The sequence below is a fragment of the Eutrigla gurnardus genome (assembly GCF_963514095.1).
Source record: "Eutrigla gurnardus genome assembly, chromosome: 2".
NCBI classification, from domain to species: Eukaryota; Metazoa; Chordata; class Actinopteri; order Perciformes; family Triglidae; genus Eutrigla; species Eutrigla gurnardus.
Window position 1 is genome coordinate 27070871 of NC_139916.1, and position 23428 is coordinate 27094298.

A 23428-nucleotide genomic window follows, 5' to 3' on the forward strand; every position below is an offset into this window, starting at 1 on the left:
GTATTGTTTGTAGGATGAGCTGAAGAGTCATGTCTTCACATCACCCATTTTTCTCTTTGCAACACATTTCTCTTCACATTTAAAATGATGCTCTGGGAATCACAGAACTGAAAATATAAAAAGTCCAGGTAAAAAAAAATTGACATTGTACAATCATAAAAAAGCACAAAGAAATTCCCCACTAACAGGCCTGTTTCAGGGAATCCCACATGTTTGTATCAGTCAAGTGAGAACACAGTTCAAAGCCATCATGGTGCTACTTACCTTTGCATGTAGACCAGGACGCCAACAACATGGCTTCAGGAAATCTCAAACTTTATATGTGGCATGATTGCAAATATCCCAGGATGCCTTGGTGTGTTCCATGCACACTTGTGGGTAGGAGATGTGTGTCTGTGTGTATTGATTGCTAGCTGGTCTTTGTGAGTTCAAATGTGAAACTTAAAAAATATTTTAAATCTGCATGGGCACAATCATATTCATGTTGAAATTAAATAATGACAATGCATTTAATGAATTCATAATAGCAAATGTACATTACAACTCAACTGAAATTATTTCTACGTGTTGATATTTAATGTAGTTCTGGGTTAAGTTTGAAATGTTTTGATATGGGTGCTAAATGTATAATATTAGTTACTTAACCTTGATATGATCATTTTGAGTTTGTGTTTTTTCTGGGACCTTTTTTATTGAACAGATATAAACCAGTTTCCTAGGAGTCAGAGTGGAAAGAAAATACAGACAAAAAAAACGAGCAAAAAATACAAATACAATTATTATATTATAGCGGTAGCTTTCACTTGTCATAGAGGAAGTAAACAAATTGCTTGACCAGATGTTTGCTGTTGCTATGACAACAAGTGAAAGCTACCGTTGGCATCTTAGCCCATCCACCCAAGTAACACCCATAAGATGACAATTTGGCCCATACAAAACAACCAACAATAACCATCAACAGCCATCACCCTAAGGACGTTAACAAGGCGTCTTGTGATGTATTAATTAGAAAAATAAATGTGTAGGCCTACATTCATGGGAAGTTAACTAGCATAAATGCCGGTTGTTAGCATCGTAATGAAGTAGCATAAAGTTTAGAATATGAGCAAGTATTTAATACCACCTGTTCCATCCATATAGTTTTTCTGTAATTTCTGTAATAATTTAAACTAAATGAAAGTGTAAATTGAATGTTTTTGAAAGCCCTCCATGTTATAATCAGTGAACTGATTCCTACTGTGGGCTTGATTTACACAACATATCTTTTCAGGTACTTCCTGAAATGATTGTCTCGTATGCCATAGATGATTGGACTAATGGATCGTGGCAGGACCTGTACAACAATATAACAAGCAAACAGGGAGTCTGGATAATTCTTCGGGAACCATTGTAACAGAGCCTTTTTTAACAGGGGTACTGCATATGTTGCCATACACAGCATTACCTGAAACCCATGGAGGAGGATTGTATTTTTGGCCTTTTTAGCATCTTTGCTAGCTGTTTGTGCAGTGAACAGAATTCTGAAATAAGTGTAAAAGATGGTGATCCAAACTATAACCAGATACATTATATATGTGATATCTGTCTTCTTGCTGAGGAGGGGATTCGGGAAGACAGTTCGTCTGAGACACAAAACTCTGGAATGAAAAAAGTCCTGCGGCTCTGTGACCAAAGTGATAAACAGATCAGGAAGAACAGACAACATGCTTGTCACCCAGATTAAACCAATCAGCATTAATGTTCTCTTGACGGTACAGATCTGCATGTGGCGTAGGGGGATGCAGACGGCGATGTAGCACTCCACCGCCATGCAAGCCAGGTTCAGAGGGGTGTTTTCAGTCGTAAAAAGAGTGAGCAGGATGAAGATGCAACAGATGGAAACATGTATTTTGTAGATGGTGTAGCCGATGATAAACAGGGTGACAGTCAGCATCAATTGGACCATGTCGTTGATCACCATGTGAATAAAAAGGATGTAACGTGGATTCATGTAGAAGATCTGGATGGGGAAGACACAAAGGGAGAGAGAAAAGTTTTCAAAAACCTAGAAGCCAGAGGTCAGACCTTTAAATTGAAACTGGGATATCATATGCTCCCAAGTTAAATAGGCCACACAATTTGCCAAGCGTCAATGAGATTCATGCAGCTGTACATACTAGCTGATTTACTGAAATAGCAAATGGATATGCATATAGATATGAATATGCAAGTCAATGCAGGGGTAGGGAACCTTTGGCACTTGTGCAGCCATCAATACGCTGTGGCACAAACAAAGATACACTAGCAATAAGTATGCAAGAGATTTACGGAAATGTTGAATTGCCCTCTCCTCACCCAGTCTATCTATGATCATTTGATGTTTTCCCCCCACCTGCAGTCAGTGAAGACCTGTCTTACTCCAGCTCTGATTGGCTAGTTGTTACAGCCTCCCTAAACAATACAAATGCTCAGGTGGAGCCCAAAACATAGAAAGGACGCCAGACTGTTTTGTACCGAAAAACAAGATAACCCCAGACAACACCCATACAGGTTTCATATTACATTTTTCTAAGTTCATGTCAGAGATAACTGACGAGTGAGACTCGGTTGCGCCTGAAGAGATGGGATTTAAGTTGACTTTTGAATGAAGGGAGTGTGTCCGAATCCCGGATGGCTAGGGATGTGATACTTGGTCTTGGTGATGGGGGTGAGAAGGTTGACGTCAGCGGAGCGGAGGGGGCAAGTGGGAGAGTGGCGATGGAGGAGATCAGTCAGGTATGAGGGTGCAAGGTTGTTTATGGCTGTGTAGGTGGTGAGGAGAATCTTGAAATTGATGCGTTGTTGTATTGGAAGCCAGTGAAATTGATGGAGGATGGAAGTGATGTGTGCTCTGGAGGGGGAGTAAGCAGTCGGGCGGCCGAGTTTTGAACATATTGCAGTTTTTGAAGAAGAGTGGATGGGAGGCCATACAGGACGCTATTGCAGTAGTCGAGTCTGGAGGTGATGAAGGCGTGGATGAGTATTTTGGTGGCTGAGGAGGAGAGAGTGGGGCGCAGGCATGCTATGTTGCGGTGGTGGAAAAAATATGTTTTTTGGTGAGGTGGTTGATGTGTGACTTGAAGGAGAGTGCGGGGTCCATGATGATGCCAAGGTTTCTGACCAGGGGGGAGGGAGTGACAGAGTGACCATCGATGCAGAGTGAGAAGTTCTGGGAGGTGAGGTGGATGGATTTTGGGCCAAAGATAATCATTTCTGCTTTATTGCCGTTTTCTGAGGTTTTGGTTCAACCGAGTTTTGATGTTGGTAACGCAGTGGGTGAGGGTAGAGAGAATGGCAGGAGTAATGGCTTTGGTCGTGATGTAGAGCTGGGTATCATTGGCATAACAGTGAAAGTGAAGACCATGGCGGAGGATGATGTGACCTAGTGGGAGCATGATGTAATGAACAATGAAGAGGATCGGATCAAGCACTGTGTCTTGAGGGACTCCATGTGAGACGGGTGGTGTGGGATTTTTGGTGGTTGATGGAGATGTAATGGAATCTATCAGACATGTATGAGTTGAACCAGGAGAGGGCGAAGTCAATGTTGCCAATGGATTGCAGGCGGTTGAGGAGAATGGAGTGATTGATGGTGTCGAAGGCAGCACTGAGGTCAAGGAGGAGGAGAATGGTGAGGGAGCTGGAGTCAGAGGAGAGTAAGAGGTCATTGGCGACTTTCAGTAGAGCTGTTTCAGTGCTGTGGTGGGTTTGGAAGCAGAATTGTAATGCTTTGTACAGGTTATTCGAGAGGAAGTATTGATTGAGTTGTGTTGCGATGGGTCTTTCCAGTAATGTTGAGAGGAATGGGAGGTTGTAGCTGGGTCTGAATGTATTGGGGTCGTCAGAGTCAAGGCAAGGTTTTTTAAGGAGGGGGGTGACGGCAACAAGCTAATGAGGTGGGGGAACGGTGCCAGAGGTAAGGGAGGAGTTGATCATGTCTGTGATGAGTGGGGCAAGAGAGGTGAAGCAGGCTTTGACAAGGTCAGAAGACAGGGGGTCCAGGGGGGAGGTGGATATCATGGTGGAGAGTATTTTGGAGAGGTCTGCTGTGGTTGTAGTTGAGAAGGAAGGAAGTGGAGGCTCCGAGCTGGGCGTGGTGGCAGAGGAGGTGGCAAGCTGGTTGTGGATGCTTTCTATCTTGAGGTGGAAAAATGATAAAACATTGTTGCATTTCTCTGGGGTGAATGAGGATGAGATGTTGTCCTGGGGTTTGAGGAGTTTATTTATGGTGGAAAACAGAGTGCGTGGGTTGGAGAATCCAGAATGAATGATGCCAGAGAAGTAGACAGAGCGGGCTTCGTTGAGTGCTGAATTGTAGAAGTGCATGTGTTCTTTGTAGGCAAGGGTGTGTACTGTGAAAAGTGACAGTTTTGGTTATCAGGGGGGCCAGTTGGTTGAGGGAGGTGGAGACTGTGTGGAGAGAGTAGATGTTGATGAGGTCAAAACTCCTCAGCAACAGCTAGTGTATGTGTGTGGGTGTGCATGGGTATGTGTATGTTTGTGTGTGTGGGTGTGTATGTCTGTGCATATGGCTATGTGTGTGCGTGAGTGTGTATGTCTCTGTGTATCTCTGTGTGTATATTTGTGGGGGTGGGAGGCTTGGGTTTCGTGGTGTTCTTTGTTGTCCATATCTTGTTTTGTTTTTGTTTTGTTCGCTTTTATTTTCTGTGAGGCACTTTGTGCTACTTTAAAGTATGAAAAGTGCCATATAAATAAAGTTTGATTTGAATGGGGGCTGGATTAACAGGGAGGGTATGAGACTGGGGAGATTGCCCAACTCCGGTCCTGGAGAGCTACTGTCCTGCTTACACACCTGATTCTAATGATGTGCTCATTATCAAGCAAATGAAGCTTGTCAGAGGTTTGACAATCAAATAAAATGGAATCTGGAAAATGAAAACTGTTTCATAGAGAGGGGGGGAGCATGATTTTTTTTTATCAAGAAAAAGTTTGGGAACCACTGGTTTAAGGGGTGCTGAGCACCCACTGATCCCAAAAAATGTTCCCTTTTTTTAAAAAGATTAAAAAAAAACTAAATTTTAACATGAGCGGGGCAGGTGGGAGAGAGAAAGTGGATCATACTATTAACCCCCAGTTCTTTTGTCGGAAGCCCAAGGATAAACCGGAGAACTCTTCAGTTCACAAATATAGTATTTATTCAGGTCACAGATAAAGTATGGCAGACCTGGGCTCGGAATGGCAGAGCTCCCACAGGATCTCAGTCAGAGTGAGCCCCATTTCTGGGTGCTGGTCACATTTTATCTTCTTGGGCTGAGGCTGCTCCGTACAGAGGTTGGACTTTCACGCAACCGAGTCTCACTGGTCAGTTATCTCTGATGTGAACTTACGGAAATGTAATATGAAACATTGTTACGGCCCTAGGGCCGGTGGCCCCTGCCCTTGAGGCCCCAATCCTTTGTTTGCTCCGGTCCTGGTTTTCTCCTCCTCCTCTCCTGTACTCCAGGTGCTGCTGCAGGACCAATCAGCGAAGGTGGAGTCCACTATTTAGGCTGGACCGGTTGCAGTTTTTCGAGCTCTCTCTCTCTCTCTGGATCGCAGTCTATGGTAGACTGCTGGTGTGGCGTTCAGTGCAGGGGCACTCCGTAGATGTGGGCCAGGGTAAAGCTTCAAACACTGATCCTGCTTCACACACTCACACGTGAGGAAAACCTTTGTTAGCTTCATTAGGCTAAGTGGGGGGACTGCCTTTTGTATTTCTGCTTTTTTGTTTCAAGAGTCAGTGTGAGCCTCTGTATTTCAGTTTACTGTACAGGTTGTGCTTTGTTTTATTTATTGACGAGGGTCCAGTTTAGTCTATTTAAGTTTAGCTCTTTTGTTTTGAGTTCAACAGCTCCCCTTCCGGTCCACTGTCTAACTGACGTGTTTTTCTTTTGTGTCACCTTTTGTTCAAACTGTACAAATAAAACAGCAGTTGACCTAAACCAATTCCATCTGGTTTGTTTTATGTACGTCCCCTTTCCCCAAACGAGCTGGGACGTAACAAACGTGTATGGGTGTTGTCCTTGAGGTGTCTATCTATTCTAGAAAACCTATTTATCTATGCAATATTTTTTAGGGGTGCTTGGATTCAATTTAGAGCACCCCTAAAACATGGGCTAGAAATGCCTATGATAAACACTATATCTGTGAACTGAAGAGTTCTCCAGTTCATCCTTGGGCTTCCAACAAAAGAATCGTGTTAATATTAACAGGACCAAGAAAAAGACAAAACAGAAACAAAAGGGGTTGGAGGTCCCAGCCAAACACAACAAAAGATGATGAAGATACTGGGCCAACCTCACAATGGGCTGTACCAAACCAGCTCTCCATTCCTAAACTATCAAAACATAAAATTACTAATTGAACCAAAGAAGACTGCCTGTAACTAGAAGACTGGCAATCTCAACCCAAACTAACAAAACCCAGCATGGCCAGAGACATGATGTGGGAGGGAAACAATTCAGGGAAAAACAAGAAGATCCCAAAGTAATTAAAAACAAATGTATATTGCCATGCATGTGTAACAAATGGATAAGCCTCTCCAAGGGTCCCTTCAGGTGTCTCCCCAGGGCAAGTTCTTCAGGAGTCCGTTCTGTGGTTTCATGCTGGTTGTTGTTCAGGGCGAACCGAAACTCCGACAACCACTTATCCCAATCCTCATGATGTTCTCCTACATAGGAAGCAATCATAGTCTTCAGATTCCGATGGACCCGTTCAGTTAAGTTGGTCTGTGGATGGTAGCTTGTGGTCAGCTTCTGGATGATTCCCGACTTCTTACAAAGGGATTGGAGAAGCTGACTAGTGAACTGTGGTCCTCGGTCTGAAACTATGTACTTAGGCACACCCCACCTGGTTAAGATCTTATCTCGCAGCAGCTGGCATAAATGAGGCGTTTTACTATCCCGCATGGGAAATAGTTCAACCCATCGGGTGTAGTAATCCACTACTACCAGGAGGTAGAGGTTCCCTTTCTTGCTCCGCGGTAATGGTCCCATGAAGTCCATTCCCAGCATATAACCGGGTTCTTCCACTTCAGTTGACTGTAGCATCCCAGCAGGTTTCTTGTTGTCTGGTTTGTACTGCTGGCAGGTGGTACATTGTTTGACATCTTTCCTGACTGTAGGCCACCAAGCTATGTCTAGGATACGAAGTAAGGTCTTGAGTCTTCCCAAGTGTGCCCCCAGTGGACTGTCGTGGAAGTATTGTAGGAAAAGAGATGTCAACTCCTTGGGCACTACCAATTGATATTTCAGTCCCACTCCTTTGGTTGGAATTGTTCTGTAGAGAACATCTTGGATCACTTCCCACCTAATACGGTCTGTCTGCCTGACGTTAGCTGTCACTCCCGCTCGCCTCTCTCTGACTTCAGGATCTTGATGTTGTTGATTTCAGCCAGAGAGGACGGCAAATCTGACAAACAGGCAGATGATGGGGTTGCTACTTAAGAAGCCACCACAGAAGGAGCTTGGGGCTCCACTTCCCGGGATAGTGCATCTGGCACAATGTTCGTATATCCCTTTCTGTAATGGACTTCAAAGTCAAACTGCTGCAACCTCAAGGGTCAACCTCAAACCAGTGTTAATTTCGTTAACGAAAACTATGATGAAATATGTTCGTCAAAAGCATTTTTTCTATGACTAAGACGAGACGATGACGAGCTAAAAATAGATCCTTGACGATAAAAACTATGACGAGATGTCTGCTTCGTTTTTGTTAACGAGACGGGACAGGACTAAAATGTTAATGGTGTGTTCTACGGACATTCAAAATGCATGATACTTTCTTTGTAACAATTCACCCTTATTCAACCAGACAGATATCGCAACAACACATAATACTCTAGTGGGTCTGTCAAAATGCATCTCACCCTGTCATTGGTTGAGGGATGTGCGCAGCTAGAACCCCAGGCAGGTGCTGCTGCTTCGACGGCGAACAGCCACATGATGATGGCAAGTTCAACAGCACAAGGATTTGGTTGGAAAAAGAGATTGGACATATGGAGGCATTTTAGCTATAACACGGGAGAAAGAAAGACTCAGTGTACCATTTTTACGGGAGAAGGAGAGCCCTGTGGCTTCAAGTAAGGAGGGAAGAATACCACCAACCTCAAGAGACACTTGAAGGTGCACCACCCCGCCATTTATGCCACGGTAAGTTAGGTAGCAGCTAACTGTATTGTAACCTAACATGATAAGCCCTGATGCTAACTAACATTTTAAGACAATGTCACGGGGGAGCTGATGTGTTAACTTGAACTAGCAAAATGTTTAGGTAGCAGCTATGTTACGTTGGCTTAGCCCGGATGTCAGTTTTTCTTTCAAAAAAGATTTCAGCTGGCATTAGCCATAGGCTACCGTGTGCTGGGTTTTAGCTGCTATGCGTTAGCCAGCAGCTAATGTAAGTTCGCCATCGACATCGTCTGCCAGCATCTGCTTTATGTGCTGTTCAATTATGTTTTTCTTGAATGGAGACACACGGTAGGCCTTTGCTTGCACCGGTATCTCATCACAGGTATGGATATGATGCTGGGTAACGTTGATCTTCCCAATTATAGCTGAACACACTCCTGGCACGGACTGGAAAAACTCCTGCATCTCTGGGGAATAGGACTGCAATAGGGCTCTGTGGGCATTCAACACATCAACTGCTCTCGACGGAGAGGACGCATTACATGAAGACGCTGCCATGTACAGGTAAGCTTTCCCATTGTGCTCTTTGGGGGAGTGCCAGCTTCGACTATCAGGTGGGTGTTTTAAAAATAGAAAGTAAGAACATTTCCCATGGATAGGCACACCGTAAGTATGATCGCCTAAAGTGAGTTGGGCCCGGGTTTTGGTCAAGAAGTCTAGCCCCCAAAATGAGTAGAAATAGCTTTGGCTATGATCATATGCTGTGCACCTTTAGGCTCTTGACTGTTAGTGTGGGAACTTTTCCCATTTCCTTTCCTTTTAGACTTGTCATTGGAGGCCTGATTATTCACTCTGGCCCAGTAATCCTTCTTGGCAGCCCAGTCGCGCTCCACCATGGATCCCAACTTGACAAGCTGTTCGACAGTGTGTGCTGTTCCCCTTAACCCACTAGCTAGGGCTGGATTGCAATTGTTCATGACACGCCTGACTAATTCTTCTTCAGTTATATCAGGCTTCCAACGCAAACAGAGGGCCCTGTAATCATAAACAAAATCTCTTATGCACTGGTCAGCTCCCTGAACCTTGACACGCAGTTGCTCTTCCACCTCATTCTGATAGTCAGTGGTCAAGAAAGCTGAAAAAAAATGCCTTCTTGAATTTGGGCCAGTTAACTCTCCTTTTCTCTGCAGTCCACCAACTCTTGGCAGGTCTTTTAAAGGTGGCTGACAAGGTGGCCATCAGTTCTCCATCAGTAAGGGGTCTCAAGGATAAAAAGTTTTCACACTGTTCGATGTAATTGAACACTTCTGTTGCTTCTCGGGATTCTCCAAAGACAGGAAATTCAAGGCGGACAGGAGGCTTGACAAGGAGAAAAGGAGTGGCAGACACATTACTAGTAAGGGGCAGCCCAATATCACTAACATCAGGTAGAGGATAACGAAAGGAAGTTTGACTCAGCGGGGTGCTAGAGCGCTTTAATTTACCCAATTCTTTTCCCCACTGTTAATCTCTATGTAAAAAACACTACCACAGCCTGCTCTTATTGTCGAAGTGAGTTCTTTAAAAGTGTCTCAAAATCTTCAAACTTGTTATCGACATACTCTCTGAGGCCCTGCTCACGGTTTATGGTGCTCTCAATTGAAGCTCTAAATTCTCCCTCTACCGTGCTGACTTTATTCTGCAGGAGTTTGTTCCACCACTGAGGCGCCAGAACAGAGAAAAGTCTGGACTTTGCTGAGCGACATTTGTTTGATTTCAGCGATGGTGGTACCAGCCAGCCAGCTGAAGTAGAGGAGCAAAGTGCTCGCTTCGGGGCATGAGGTTTGACCAGTGTTTGAAGGTAGATGGGTGCCGTTCCATTGATGGCCCTGAAGGCCAGTGCCATCATCTTGAATTGGATGCGTGCTGCAACAGGGAGCCAGTGGAGGTCACGGAGGAGGGGGGTCACATGGGAGAATTTGGGTAGATTGAAGATAAAGCGTGCTGCAGCGTTCTGGATACGCTGCAATGGTTTAATCGCAGAGGCCGGGAGTCCGGCAAGGAGAGAGTTGCAGTAATCAAGGTGGGAGATGACCAGTGCTTGGACCAGGAGTTGCGTTGCATCCTTTGTGAGGAAGGTCCGAATCCTGCAGATATTGTAGAGGGCAAATATGCAGGATCGGGCCACAGCAGTGATGTTGGGGGTGCAGGATAGTTGGTCATCGAGGATTACACCCAGGTTCCTCGCAGTTGACGACGGCAATACTGCGATGCCCTCGACAGTGACCGACAGGTCCATGCGAGGGCAGTCTTTCCCTGGGATGAAGAGGAGTTCGGTTTTATTCAGGTTAAGCTTGAGGTGATGTGCAGTTGTCCAGACAGAGATGTCAGCCAGACAGTCCAAGATGCGAGTTGCAATGTGAGTGTCAGAGGTTGTGGGAAAAGAGAGAAACAGCTGGGTGTCATCTGCGTAGCAATGGTAGGAGAATCCATGCGATGTAATAACAGAACCTAGTGATCTGGTGTATAGTGAGAACAGAAGCGGTCCTAATACTGAGCCTTGAGGGACACCCGTGTCCAGAGAACAGGGTTTGGACATAGAGCCATTCCATGTGACCAGAAAGGTGCGATTTGTCAGGTATGATGAAAACCAGGTGAGAGCAGAGTCAGTTATGCCAAGTTCAGCCAGAGTGGAGAGGAGGATTTGGTGGTTGACTGTGTCGAATGCAGCAGGTAGGTCAAGGAGAATGAGAACAGAGGAGTGGGATGAGGCTCTGGCGTCTCGCAGGGACTCGGCCACTGTGAGAAGGGCCGTCTCAGTGGAGTGAGCAGTCCTGAATTCTGATTGATTAGGGTCAAGGAGGTTGTTCTGCGAGAGATAGGATGACAGTTGGTTGTAGGCGGCACGTTCCAAGGTTTTAGAGAGGAATGAAAGAAGAGATACAGGTCTGTAGCTTTGGATGTCAGTAGCGTCTAGGGTGGGTTTTTTAAGGAGAGGCTTCACTGTAGCTGTCTTAAAAGCCGCTGGAATGACACCTGAGGTGAGGGAGAAGTTGATCAGGGTGGTGAGGAATGGCAAGATGTCGTGTGAGATGTCCTGGAGAAGAGAGGAGGGAATCGGGTCAAGGGAGCAGGTGGTGGCACGGTTAGATGTAGCAAGTGCGTGAACGTCTTCAGAGGTGAGGGGGCTAAAGCTGGTAAGGCCATCAGAGTCGAGAGTTGGGGGAGATGTTTTCTGGGAGGGAATAGGCGTGAATGAGGAGCTGATGTAATTTACTTTCTTGGTAAAGTAAGTTGCAAAGCCATCAGAAAGTCACAAAGTGGTGGTCGGACACAGTGAGCGGGGTAACAGAGAGTGCCGAGATGCCACAGGATCTTGTGAAGACAAGGTCAAGTTGGTTCCGGGCCTAGTGAGTTGGTGGAGAGGGGGAGAGTGTAAGGTCAAATGCGGTGAAGAAGTCAATGAATTCAGATGAGTGCAGCTTTCCCGGGTGGATGTTGTAGTCACCGAGGACGACGAGTGGTGTGCCATCATCAGGGGAGCAGCTCAGGAAGGCATCCATCTCATCTAAAAAGTCACAGAGAGGACCGGGTGGGCGATAGATCACTATGATGTTGAGCTTGAAAGGAAGGGTGACAGAGACGGCGTGGAATTCAACTGCAGATCGGGGTAGGTGGTCCAGAGGAAGGACCTGGTAGGACCATTTGGGTGAGATGAGGAGTCCAGTTCCTCCTCCTCGCCCTGTTCGTTTCCAAACATCCATCCAGGTCTCCGTAAGGGCCAGGAAGTGGAGAGTCTGCAGGGAGGCATACACTGAAATGGTGTCCGCCTTTTTGACTGCAGACTGGCAGTTCCACAGCCCCCCTAGTACTTCAAGTTCCTTACCAGTGGAGAATGGTGGGTAGCAGAGATTGGATGGGTTACAGCCTCGAGTGAAGGGTCTCTGGTAAAATCTTCTCCAGTGTGATGTCCTGACTGGGATAAGACACATGGCTGCGATGGGAGGGGGTTGAGATGTTATGCCTACCTCAATGGACTTCCTCGATGGACTCCCGCAGATAGACTCCCTTGTCTTTGTTCAGCTGTCTTGACTCCCGCAGATAGACTCCCTTGACTTTGTTCTGCTGGCCTGACGCTGCAGCTGATGCTGTAGTGACAGCCTTTTAAGTGCTCAGTTTACCTCATGCACTGACTGTGGCCCCTCCCTCCAATCAAGTCTATTGACTACATCTGAGCTGGCTGAAACTAGCTGATTGCTCACTTAGTATAGACAGCTTCACAAGAATTTAAACAACAAGTTATTAACACAAGACTAAATGTTACAACTAGCTTTACTCACAGAATGCCTAAAGCCAAATCTACAATAAGTTTCTGACTGACCAACAAGAGACAAAGCAGCTTCCTTCCTTTCTCCAGACAAAATGTGGTTTGAAGGAGTTTCACTGACAGTCCTTTAAGTTCTGACTGTGGCCCCTCCCTCCAATCAAGTCTATTGACTACAGCTGAGCTGGCTGAAACTAGCTGATTGCTCACTTAGTATATACAGCTTCACAAGAATTTAAACAACAAGCTATCAACACAAGACTAAATGTTTCAACTAGCATCATTAGTATTTTCCTCATTATCAGAACCATCTCTAAAGGTCACAAAAGGCCCTGGTCTGAATGCACTAGAGGAGAGACTAGTTGTAAGATCAGGTGTAGCAGTGTGAGAAGAGGTAGTATGTGTAGCAGTGTTAACGTCAGTAGAAGTGTGAGTAGGAGTATGAGTATGAGAAGAAGCAGAAGCGGGAATAGGAGTCCAACGCTGGCACTCCTCTGCATCAGGGTTTGCCACAGCAGAAATGTCCATATTTCTTTCTCAAAAAACAAAGTATACAATATAGCTTTTAACAATGTAGTTCCCCATACTGGCCACCATCTGTAACAATCATCCTGATTCTCTCTCAAGTAAATTATCACAATTTTGTTCTGAAACTACACAATATACATAAGCTATCTTTGTAAACTCCCCTTAAGTCACAATAAACCCCATCAATCCCATATATATATATATATATATATATATATATATATATATATATATATATATATATATATATATATATATATATATATATATATATATATGTTACAACCCCAGCTCGTTGGGGAAAGGGGAAATAACATAAATCACCGGATGGAATCGGTTTGGCAACAATTAAATTGTTTTATTAATAGGGAAGGTAAAAGGCAACACAATGAACTAAGGAAGGAGGAGGCTATTCCCAAACAAAAGGTACAAAAACGACAAAACTGAAATACAAAACAGGAATAGCGCCCCTAAGTCCAACGTGGGAGAAATAGCGTTTTCACAATAATCAGGTTAATTCGGGTTAACTATAAGCTCAGAGCCATCAACGTGAATCACACACACTACACAAAAGGAACCGCGCACGTTCCGGCTAACAAACAGGAGTTAATGGAGTCCACAGAAAACACAAGGCACTAGCAACCAACAAGGAGACACAGGGGGCCAACTGCTCACGTTAAATCACAGCGGCCCCGAGTGACTCTCTGCTGCTGGTTTTTAAACAGGCAGATAACGAGCTAAGGCAGGATGGGCCGGCGAACTGAAGCAGGGCGACCCAATCACAGTGCAGGAGAGAGAAGGCAGACCCAGGCAGGCGAGCAGGTAGAGGAGAGGCAGGAACCAGGGGCACCAATCAGGAGCGAGGGCTGGCACACTCCATCTGCATATTGGAGCGAGATGACAGACACCGGGGCAGGGCATAACAGCCATGGGCCGTGACAATATATAGATATATAAAAATGTCTCGTGAGGGTGAATGGTTGTCTGTCTCTACATGTTGGCCCTGTGATAGACTGGCGACCTGTCCAGGGTGTACCCTGCCTTCGCCCAATGACAGCTGGGATCGGCTCCAGCCCCCCCGTGACCCTGAATACAGGATAAGCGGTAGACAATGGATGGATGGATGGATATAAATGTATCAGACTCGGTGTGCGATATTTCGTAACGACGATCCGAAAACAACGGATAGAAAAAAACAATTTGAAAAAAAAAACTGACTCAGTGTGCAAAGGCCTTTACAGTGCCAAATCACGACTGAACTAGGGCTTTAACCCAAACGCACAACTCAGGAGACAAAGTGAACAAATAAACAAATATTTATTGGGAAAAGTCCAACAGAAAATCACTCACTAGGAGGGAACAGCTAATTAAAGTGATGGTTCGGAGTGAAAGCATTTTTAGCGATGGTCAGCATTAGTCAAGATAGCCGCTATCAGCCGAATGGCTTAGTCCTGGCACTATGGTACAGTGGGTATATTTTGTAAAATTACCCCACTAATAATGCATGGAATGTTACCAAACTTCTGCAGTAGTACACATAGGGTCTGTACTCACAAAACGAGGCATTTGAAAGTTTGTAAGTACACCAGGAGTTTATTTAAAAGAACACTTGCCTGATAGCTTCTATCCTCGGCTGCTATGCCACCGCAGCATAGATGCCACTTAGACCTGATAATACAAGCATTTATAAAAATTCTGCGAAACTTTTTCATACCCTTGCATGAAACTCGTGTCATGGCATCGGCTGGGTAAACACGGAAGTAGCGTCTACGCTGCGGTAGCATTAGTTAGCGTTAGTAGCCGAGGATAGAAGCTATCAGGCAAGTGTTCTTTTAAATAAACTCCTGGTGTACTTACAAACTTTCAAATGCCTCGTTTTGTAAGTACAGACACTATGGGCCCTAGTTTCATAGACCAGGCGCAGTCAGCGCCACCCCGACGGGGTGTGTCTGCCTGGACTTTGCAAGTTTCGTGCATCGCGCAGGCTCGCGCAGGCACACCACCCGTCTCGCCCACCCGCGCAAGTGGGAAAGAGGGAGGAGAAGAAGGTGTGAGTGGGAGACGAGGAGGAGACGAGGCGTGGACTGGGATTAATACAGCCGATTCAGATCTTCACCAATTAAAGGTGAGGAGAGGAGCTCATTTGATTGGTGAAGATCTGAATCATTTGATTGATTCAGATCTTCACCAATCAAATGAGCTCCTCTCCTCACCTTTAATGCGTTACGGGAGGTTCAGTGCAAGTTTCGTCACTTGACAACCTGATGACAGAAGCAGCGCCGCCGCTCCCACCACGCGCATCACGCGCTGTGCGTGCGTATCATAATAATAACAATGCCGATATTATAAAAAACAGGAGAGAGAGAGGGAGATGTTTTGGTCCGAGAGGCTGGGTTTCCGTTACGCGTGCCATCCACCTTTGATCTGACGTCAGAGGTGACAGGACAATCTATATAGATATAAATTCACGTGTTGATTCAATTAGTTGCATTAAATAGTGTTTGTTGTGATTATTTATTGCATTTAAATGTGCCTGGAACTGTGGAAACCTGCCTGTGAGGTCTCGGTGACGTGTGCGCACTGCGCGCCGTCAGCCAAACTTCCACTCCGCCAGCTGTGATTCGCCTTGAATGAATGGACTTTATTTGCGCCTTGCGCCGAGAGTAGACCGGCTTGGAGGTGGCGGGCTTTTGGCCAAGTCTCGGCGAGGCTTTTTGCCACGAAACGTCCGCTACGCCAAGCTGAATCTGTGACGCCTCCCCCTGCTGCCCCGCCACACCGATCTTGCCCGCCACACCGATCTTGGCGCAGGTGATCCACCAAACTGCCAAACTGACCGTGCGCAAGGCTGCGTGGGTCGAAACTAGCATTATGCCGGCTCCGCCACCCTCCGCTGCCCTGCGCTGCGCCACGAAACTAGGGCCCTATATGTACTACTGCAGAAGTTTGGTAAAATTCCATGCATTATTAGTGGGGTAATTTATGAGATATACACTATGTACTATAGCCCTAGTACTAAGCCATTCGGCTGACAGCGGCTATCTTGACCAATGCTGACCATCGCTAAAATCGCTTCCGAAGGGGTATTTGGCTTGATGTCATGGTGGAAATTACCTCGGGTGCATTTTACTCCGAACCATCACTTTAAGTCTACTTAGTCTACAAACAAAAGCAACGGCTTTCCAAAGTAAAGTAAATGCAAAACCTGACGGACAGGGGTATGGAACAAAGGCTCAACAATCTATGGCAAAATGGAGGCATGGAGCTGGTTCTCTAGTACGCAGGACGGGACGAACAGGCACAGACAAAGGGAGACACAGAACAGGACTGCGATCGAATAGTCTATTTTGCTTCAGAAGGTTCCGAACTGAAGAAGTGACCCAGAAGTAAACAAGTGGCCATCCTGATAAGAGCTGTTCGAATTGTTTAAAAGCAAAGAAAAGGAGCTCAAATGCATCCTTTCAGAGCTCCTTTAGCATAGGATGCAACGGACCTTCCTTTACAAAAGGAAACAAGATCACGCTGCCCCACAATTCCTTGCGAGAGCAACATTTAAAGTGCCCACACCTCGGCCGTTCATGAAAACAAACTATATGCTTCTCTACATTCATTACTTTCATGCTGACATATAGTAATTGGAATTGTGTTGCTAAATGTGTGATAATTAATTCTATATTTTTTATTTAAATTATGTTACAAATTTGACAAAAACTAAACTAAAACCACAAATGAATTGTAAATACAGCAAACGGTCGAACAGGAAGGGAGGAGCTGCTGGACCTGAATCCAGTCAGTGAACCAGCTGTTTATAAAACACGGCTAACACCACCACCAACTGCAGCAAATCCTCACTCAACTTCGCTCTGCTAAACATCCGCTCTTCGTCAAGCAAAGGACAACTCATCCACGATCTCATGAATGACAGTAAAGTGGATTTTCTTTGTTTAACTGAGACATGGCAACAGCCCAATGACTTTTTGCACCTAAATGAATCCACTCCACCTGGGTTTGTGTACCTGTGGGGGGGTCTCGCGATGATATGGAAAGTCTCGCCGGTGACTGTACCTGTCTCCTCCATGTTTGAGTCCACGGTTTGTGAGCTATCCGGCCCCACTCCAACCATCATCGCCACCGTCTACCGCCCTCCTAAACACAATAGTGACTTTCTAAATGACTTTGCTACTTTTCTCACCCACTTATCCTCTCTGTCATCTAACATAATACTGCTGGGCAACTTCAGTATTCACATGGACAATCCTCATCTCCCTCTCACCAAAGACTTCACCTCCTGCTTAGACAGTTTTGCATATCGGCAGTACACCACTTTTCCCACTCACTCCAAAGGACACATTCTAGACTTAATCTGCTGCACTGGTGTCTCCCCTCTCAACATTAGAGCTGATGAACTCCCCATTACTGACCACCGTCTCCTCTCATTTACAGTAGAAGTCACTCTTTCCATCACTAAGCCACCACTTCTAATTTCCTTCCGAAATCTAAAGAACATTGACCCCACCACTCTCACTTCAAGCATCCATTCTTCCTTCCTCCTCGACATCCATAATCTATACACCCCTGATGATCTGGTTTCCCATTACAACACTGGACTACATAATATCCTCAACTCTCTCACTGCCCTAAAATCCAAATCTGTTTCTTTCTTTGTCTCTGCCCCCTGGTTCACCCCCGATCTTTGTCTGCTGAAAGCCAAAGGTCAGAAACTAGAACGACTCTACAGGAAAACTGGTCTCATTATTCACAAAGAAATGTACAGTAACCACATCTTACACTACAAGGACTGCATCGCTAAATCCAAAACCCTTCATTACTCCAGCTTAATTACTGCAAACCAAGGGAATTTCAAATCACTGTTCACCCTACTGAATAATATCACCAAACCCCATGACTCTCTCTCCCCTCATTTATACACAACCTCCTGCTGCAACTCCATTATGTCCTTTTTCACTACAAAAATCTACAATATTCACCAGCACCTTGGCTCCAGCCCTCATCTCAGCATCCCATCTTACTTTCATTCGCCCCCTCACACATTCTCCTCCTTCCGGCTCCTCACTTCCTCAGAAGTCATGGCAGTCATCATGAAATCCAAGCTATCCACCTGTCAACTAGACCCCCTTCCCACACAACTTGTTAAAGCCTCCCTCCCCTCCTTGGTCCCCCTCACCTCTGCTATCATCCACTCCTCTCTCACCATGGGAACTGTGCCTATATCCTTCAAAACTGCTGCCATTACCCCAATTCGGAAAAAACCTGGTGCTGACCCTTCTAACTTCAACAACTTTTGTCGTATCTGCAATCTACCTTACATTTCTAAAATTCTGGAAAAAACTGTGGCCTCCCAACTCCATTCTCACCTTTCCCACAATAATCTGTATGAACAGTTCCAGTCTGGTTTCCACCCACTCCATACGCTGCAAAAACAGCCCTTCTAGAAAGAAGTAAAATATTCTCATATTCAATCAAATTATCTTGTATCAAGCAAAAAAATCTGCCAATGGGGTAAGCTTTTTTTGCTTGACAAGCAATTCTTAAAATAAGCCCAAATTTCTTAGCTCCGAAAGACTAAAATGAGACTTTAAACTAGACAGAAAATCTTAAACTAATCCAAATTCTTCTAAAACAAGCAATGAAAAAAACACTAATTCAAGATTAAATTACTCAAAATTAGAATTTAAGTCTCTTTACTAATTTAAGAAATTACACCTTAATCTGGGATTGATAATGAGCATAAAAGTAGTTAAAATAAGACATAATTTCTTAAAACAGCATAACAAATACAAAAGTGATGTCTTAAATCAAGATACTTGACTTGAAACTTTCTCAGTTAATTTTTTTTTATGGCTGGAGTGCCATGCAAGCCTTTTTTATTTTTATTATGAGAGAGAAAGTGTGGAAAGGGGAGATAGAGGGGGAAGACATGCGTGAAGGAGATTGCCGGGCCGGGAGTCGAACCACTGATCTCCGCGTTGAGGCTGAGCCTCCGTACATGGGGCGGCTGCCTTATCCACTGCGCCACCGGCGACCGCCCCAGTTAATTTTTTTTATTAACTTTGCATTGCTCAATTCAACATCCAAAAAAAAAAGGGCACTTCTGCATTCCAGATCCATCATAATCAAACAGATTGAAAAGCCAGTTTTGATTTGAACCTCACTATCAAAATAATAATACATCAGTTATTGTAGCAGCATAGCAACTAAACATCATGTTGCAGCTGGTTTGCAGCATAATATCCCATATGGTTTTCAATCTCACCAAGCAACTGTCCTGTAATGAAAATGAAAATATTAATAATAAAAACTTTTGTCCTTGTTTCATGGCATTCTTGAATTGAGATGTTGTGCAAATGGTCTTACTCTTAAAATAAGGCAAATAATCTTGGTGCCCCACTGGGTTTGATCGTAAAACATTTTTATACTCTTTTTCTGGTTCATTCTAGCTCAAAATTAGCTGGAATATCTTATCAAGAAAAAGTAAGGCATACTTTCTTAAAATGAGATATTTTTTCTAATGCAAAACTTGCTTGACAAGATTAATATTCTTTTTGGACAAAAAATAAGACTTATTTTCTTGATACAAGGCTTTTTTTACTTTCTTGAAATTCCATTTTTGCAGTGTAGCACTGAAACAGCACTCATCAAAATTACCAACGACCTCCTCATGGCAGCTGATTCTGGACTCCTCACCATCCTCATCCTTCTTGACCTGAGTGCGGCCTTTGATACCATCAGCCACACCACCCTCCTTAATAGGCTATCATCCACAGGCATCATCCACACCCCATTAGACTGGTTCACCTCTTACCTCTCTGGCCACACTCAGTTGGTTCAACTGAAGTCCTTTAAATCCACCTCTTCCCCCGTTACTACAGTTGTGCCCCAGGGCTCTATCCTGGGGCCCCTCCTCTTCATCATCTACCTCCTTCCCCTTGTCAATATCTTCCGCAAATTCAATATTAGTTTCCACTGTTATGCGGATGACACCCAGCTCTATCTCACAACTAATCCTTCATCTACTCTCCTGCCCACCGCTCCCACTGATTGCATCTCTGAAATAAAAACCTGGTTCACCTTAAACTTTCTTAAATTAAACAGTGACAAAACTGAGCTGCTTCTCATCGTTACCAAATCCATGCTTCTCATCGTTACCAAATCCATTTCATCCAAAACCAACAGCTTTTCTCTCACTATTGATAATTCCTCTGTTTCACCATCCCCCCCAGGCTAAGAGTCTGGGTGTCATCCTCGACAGCACACTATCTTTCCAGCCCCATATCAATAACATTACCCGGACTGCATACTACCACTTACGAAATATTAATCATCTCCGCCCTTCTCTCACCTTCCATACGCCCGCCATCCTTGTCCACAGTCTCGTCACTTAGTGCCTGGAGTACTGTAATTCTCTCCTTTTCGGCCTCCCTCCCTTGTCCAGAATTCAGCTGCCCGAATCATCACCCGAACCCCCTCCATGAACCACATCACTCCTGCCCTTCAACAGCTCCACTGGCTCCCAGTTCCGTTCCGCATCCAATACAAAATCCTCCTATTAACATTCAAGGCCATCCACAACCTTTCCATTCTCTCTCGCTCTCTCAGATCCTCTTCCTCTATACACCTGTCTGTACCCTCTGCCTGTCTCACCACAATGGGGAGCAGAGCATTCAGCCGCTCTGCTCCTCGTCTCTGGAACTCCTTACCACCCCAACTCAGGAACACTGACTCACTCACACATTTCAAACCACAACTCAAAACATATCTGTTTCAAAAGGCCTACTCCATCTGATGTGAATTGCTGATTATTTATAATCATTATTATTTTTCATTTTATTTATTTATTTATTATTTTTATTACGTCATTGTTTCACCACTTTGTCACTTCATACTGTTTGTTCTTTGATTGTTTCTTTTAAAGTGTATTTTATGTAGGTACGGTGTGTGACCTGAAAGGCGCCTTTAAATGAAATGTATTATTATTATTATTATTATTATTATTATTATTATTATTACCATGTGCCTGCATGCAGAATTGAGAGTTTATTACCATGGTTACATGCACACTTGTTCAGGCACTTTCTGGCAATGTTAGACTACCATTCTTGATGTATACATGATTTTGATAACACCCTCAATCTAACTGATCCCCCCCAACCAAGATAGTTGAATAGCCCTGCTGTAGACTTAGAGAGAATGTGTCTTTTTAAATTAAAGTGTGATAAAAAAGACTTCCACATTTGTCCACACCTTTCAATCAAGCTGCTGTTTGCTTCTTCATTGAATGCATTATTAGTGGAAACATGTCAAAGGAATATCAGACCTGGTGTTTGGAGAAGGTGTAAATGAGACCTGCATTGATGTAGTTGATGGAGATCCAGAGAACCACAACAATCACATTCTTGGTCACAGCTTTAGCAAAGGAGTCTCGATACTGTAAAACCACCGTCACATTGGCAGATGACAAGTTCATCTCTAGAAACTGAAAAGAAAAGAAAAATATTGTTATTGATATTATGATTAAGTTATAAGTAGATATTCAAGGATCGACTGATATTTTCTTTTTGGGCCAATAACAAAATCCATCTTTTTTCTTCCACTTGTCTGCAGTCGGGCAGGGGCAGCGGGCTGACGAGAGCATTCCAGATGTCCCTCTCTGCATAACACTTTTGCAGCACCTCCAAGGAGACCACAATTGTGGTGGCATGAAAAATGGGGACGCAAACCCCTCCACCACGTTAAGGTGGCTATTCATTAGTGAGGATATAAGCAATAATAAAGTAATCAATATTTTGATATACATTGCAGGACAAATATGAATTTAGAATTGTGGCATGTACTGTTGCCACCCCACGCCCGTACAGCTCCAGAGGTTGATAGGACACAGGTTGATCGGCATGATTATTTTATGTCACACCTTTTCAGGACACACACACACCCACATGGACTCTCTCCCCGGCGGTCGCCTACTGTGGATTTTACTAGCATCAATCAATCACCGAGATCACCTGCAGCTGCGTCAATCAGCTGACACTGCTCCTGTGAGCCACCTCCACACACCTCTCTCTCCTGCAGCCAGATGTTGCACCACGCACACCTCCACAACAATAAATCCAACTCCATCCAAAAACTTTTGTTTAATTCATTCCTATGAAAGAGAGCTTTTACTCAACTTTAGACCTTTTCTTATGTTCAGAGACACAGAGCATAGGGCAATATGACATATCTGACACTTTTAGTTGAAGTAGTGACTTGAGTTAATGTATTTTTTTTTCAGAATGGTTGATTTGTGTAAGAGAGGAAGACTTAATCAAAATGCATTGTAACGTCATCAGTTTATGTACTGATTTGCAAAATAGAGATCCTGTATAAGTTAATCTTCCTTTTAGATAATTATATCAGCAATACTAAAATACACAGAGCTTTGAAGTCTTACTCAAGTTTTAAATACCAATGTAACAAAAAACAAGAAACATATTTAAATATTTTAAACTAGCCACACTAAATCAAAAACAAATGAATGAAATGAATGAGTGGGAATTCAAACATTTCATAATGTAGTTCTATGTAACAAGCTTAATAACCTGTAAACCACTCAAATTTCTCAGTCAATGTTCCAATCTTGAAGAGTATCAGCACTAACTGGTGGATTGGTGTTTTTCACAAATCAATCTATAGGAGACAGGAAAGAAGATGAATCCATAATTTAATTGGTTGAGATCTGAAATATACTGGTTTTCTAGTATTATTCATTTATCCTTTATAATCTAATCTTATAACTAAACTAAAACGCATGTAGTGTTCCCATGATGATGAGCTTTATTACAGCTAAAGGTAGATCATTTTCTTTCTTTTTTTAGTCCAATTTTTTAAACATTTTTTGGACATTCAGAACTGGTCTGAGTTAAATGTCATATAATAATAAAAATCCTGACTAAGATATATTCTTTAAAGAGCATTACTTATTTTCTTATCAGTATTATCTGTAGGATGAGCTGAAGAGTCTTGTCTTCAAACTAACGCATTTTTCTCTTTGCAACACATCTTTCTTTACATTGAAGTGATTTAAAATGATGCTCTGGAAATCACAGCACTGAAAATATAAAAGTCCAGCAGGTAAAAAAAAATTGTACATTTTTCAATTGTACAATTGTAAACATTGTACAAGAAGAAATTCACCACTAACAGGCCTGTTTCAGGGAATCACACGTTTGTTTCTGTATACCACAGTGATAAAATATCAGTCAAGTCAGAACTAAGTTCAAAGCCACCATGGTGCTACTTACCTTTGCATGTAGACCAGGACGCCAACAACATGGCTCCAGGAAATCTCAAACTTTATATGTGGCATGATTGCAAATTTCCCAGGATGCCTTTGTGTGTTCTATGCACACTTGTGGGTAGGCAATATGTGTCTGTGTGTATTGATTGGTAGTTG

The 23428-nt window shown here is 43.9% G+C and overlaps 1 protein-coding gene and 1 pseudogene across 2 annotated transcripts in view; both read right to left on the reverse strand.

Moving 5' to 3' along the window:
- LOC311021324 (odorant receptor 131-2-like) overlaps window positions 1-23428 on the reverse strand; it is a gene marked incomplete at its 3' end in the record, with an annotated part of 247803 nt that overhangs the window by 164315 nt on the left and 60060 nt on the right. The gene's annotated exons all lie outside the window — the stretch shown is intronic.
- LOC311027227 (odorant receptor 131-2-like) lies at window positions 1234-21468 on the reverse strand (annotated as a pseudogene). Its single transcript, XR_014599422.1, has 2 exons — window positions 21314-21468; window positions 1234-1999 (listed from the first exon to the last, which is right to left on the reverse strand). The product of XR_014599422.1 is annotated as an odorant receptor 131-2-like (transcript).